At 39.1% G+C, this 2,790-nt stretch overlaps 1 protein-coding gene across 1 annotated transcript in view; it reads left to right on the top strand.

Moving 5' to 3' along the window:
* Positions 1 to 1,943, top strand: part of bckdhb (branched chain keto acid dehydrogenase E1 subunit beta) — a 62,822-nt gene extending 60,879 nt beyond the window's left edge. Inside the window, exon 11 of the mRNA XM_024268153.2 lies at positions 1,487 to 1,943. The gene's annotated coding sequence lies outside the window, so the exon portion shown is untranslated. The remainder of the gene's footprint in view (positions 1 to 1,486) is intronic.
* Positions 1,944 to 2,790: the final 847 nt, after the last annotated feature.

The following is a 2,790-nucleotide window of genomic DNA, read 5'->3' as shown; positions in this document are numbered from 1 at the left end:
TTTAACAGTTTCTCTGGTTAAAGTTCAGTAACAGACTAACAAAGATGCTGCCCCTCAACTTTCCAGTGATCAGAAAAGTCTTCTCTGTCTCATCTCTTACTGGTATGACCCACCTACTGTAAAAAAGACAAAAGGATGACTCATGTCTAACCATGATGTTTCTCCAGAGCATGCATTGTAAACCGCAGTGTATCAGGTCTGGTAGTCTTGGCAGACCTCTTAGTAGCTCCATGAGACTAGAAATGGACTGTTTGCATCTGGTTTTCTGGACTTAGCAGTTGTCCACATTGTCCTGTATACTGACTGCAAAAATGCAGAAGACTGAAACTTCTCCTTGACAGAATGAGGAGAAATTAGTTTTGGAGTTCTGTCTTTTTTGGAGATCCACTTTGTTTTTTGTGGCCCACCTATAATACCCTTACATGAAACTTGGCTTTGAGTTTGCAGATGTTTCTAGGGCTCATTTAAAATGAAGCTGCAATTTGGTTTCCTGCTTATGGATGAAGGATGAAGTTGCTCTGCTGCAGAAACCCGATCCTCATCAGTCAGAAGTGTGACTCTGACAGTTTTAGAGCACACAATAACCAGCCGCTGTACCAAAAACTCAGGAGAAACAGTCAGAATAGTAGAAAATAAGATGTTTAGCAATGAGACTTTGTCTTTTCTCTTGTTATAGTTTGCTTCAATTAATGAAAAATAATATTTTCATAGTCTGTAATCAAATCCATACTGATCAGCTCCTGTTATGGGCTGCAGAAACGACTTTTTTACTTATAATTTTTTTATACAACGCGTCGACTTCACAGGTGACTTTTCCCTGAGAGGGAAATGCAATGCAACTAAAAAGACTCAAGTAGCAGCAGAGCTTCAGTTGTTTAAGGCAGAGCAAAGCAAACTGTCTGTCTTATCTCCAGTTTATGAAAGTGAAAAGCTGACATGTGCTGCTAATCATTGCAGTGTGTGCAGGGCAGCAAGGAATGCATGGAAGAGCTCTGCATGCACCTCCAACTTGTGAAAGAGGAGAGATTTTTCCGGATTCTGCAGCAGCATCTGTTTCGGGGGCATTCACACCTGCATTCAGACATGCTAACTTGTAATCAGACCACCCGGCGCAGGTCTTTGCAGGGAGTGCATGCTGTGGAAATGCCCTCCGAGTTGTGTAAACCGATATTACACATTTAATACTCAAAGCAGACGCGTCTTTTTATTGTCAGCTGAAGTGATGGATAACCCTTTTACAAGGGACAGTCAGAAGGCCAGACTTTTACAGACGATTCTTTTTTAATTGTTTCTGTCAGCTTGAATTATAGCATTTTGAAGATTGGCTTAGTTAAAGAAAGAGGCATTTATTACATACTTCACTGAATCCAACATATGTCATCAGTCATCGTCACTGCTCCATCTTCATCTCCAGCCAGCTTTGCTTTTCCTTATCTGCCATTCGCTGCCAAGCTATTCACTCAGTGGGCCATCTCTCCTGTTGCAGAGCCAACTTCTGCTAGTCCTGAAGTCCACGCACTCTTCTCTCTTTCCACCTCCATCATCCAGCCAGTGGAGAGCAGCCAGGAAAGACACTTTGTTGACCGTCTGATCAGAGCAGCATCCAGATGGCCTCCATGCCCTTCTGCGTCCTCGATCTGAAATGTGGGAATAAAAGAGCTATGTTCTTTTAAAATGGAGAAGCAACACTATCAACTCTACAAATGGTGTCACTGTTAGTTCGCACTTTTCTCTTGGTAAGTGATTCTCCTCAGTTTAAGTCAAATCCTGTAGAGAAAAACATTTCTGGTGGAATTTGTGAGTTTTTATCCATCAGTGCTGTTACTTTTGAATGTTTGTAAACCTGCTTCACTCTTTATTTAGTTTGACATGACATGGATTTCATTGTACTAATATAATCAGAGGTTTGTAAGGAAATAAAATGAACACACTTGTTTGAACCACTTGGTTTTGGACTTCAAATTTGTTGAACTTTTACTTTAAGTCTTTTTCTGACACCTCACACCTTCACAGAACATAAACACTTGCTGATTTTTACTTTGAACTACGTAAAAGTGAAACATCAACCCATTTAAAATATTTGTTAGCAGTTCTATCTGGTGTAAAAAATGTAAAAAGGTAACAGAAGCTGTTGTTAAAAAATAAAAACAATATAGATATCAATAGTGACTGAACATCCACCCCTTGAGATGCCAGCATTCTCACTATTGCATGCTTAAATGCACTGGCAAAATGCATTCAGACATGCTCAGTGTGACTTACTGATGCATAAGCCAAGCACCAGAATAGGGGAGACATTGTGGTTGTTGACACGGCATGATCGAGCAGCAGGTTCATGAATTAAATTAAAAACAACAGTTTCTATCATCCGAATGCTGCTGCAGAAACTACCGTTTTTTAATCCTAAATTGTCTGGCTCCAGTCAACCTGTGAAAATTGTAACTTTGATTGTATAGCTGTTGTTTTGTAGGAGTGTTACCTGATGTGGTCTCTGCTGTTCTTCCACTTGTACAGCTGTGTTTGTAAATCAACCATAATTTTATTGTCACGGCACTTTTCATACAAAAAAAAGAAAAAAAAAATTCAGAAGAAGCAAATAATGCTCACATAAACTCATTTAATAAATAGAAGCCACTTGAGAGTCAAATAAGACACTAAAAATATTGTCACAACCAAGTCCCATGTCGTCTGTTGGATTCAGTGGTTTTAGTTCTTTCTTGCTCATGTCATCTTAAACTAGCGTGACCATTTTTACTGGCTACAAAAAATATATATATATATATATTTTTT

This window comes from Oryzias melastigma, linkage group LG16 (genome assembly GCF_002922805.2).
Source record: "Oryzias melastigma strain HK-1 linkage group LG16, ASM292280v2, whole genome shotgun sequence".
Taxonomy (NCBI): Eukaryota; Metazoa; Chordata; class Actinopteri; order Beloniformes; family Adrianichthyidae; genus Oryzias; species Oryzias melastigma.
This window is presented reverse-complemented; position numbering and strand designations above follow the sequence as displayed.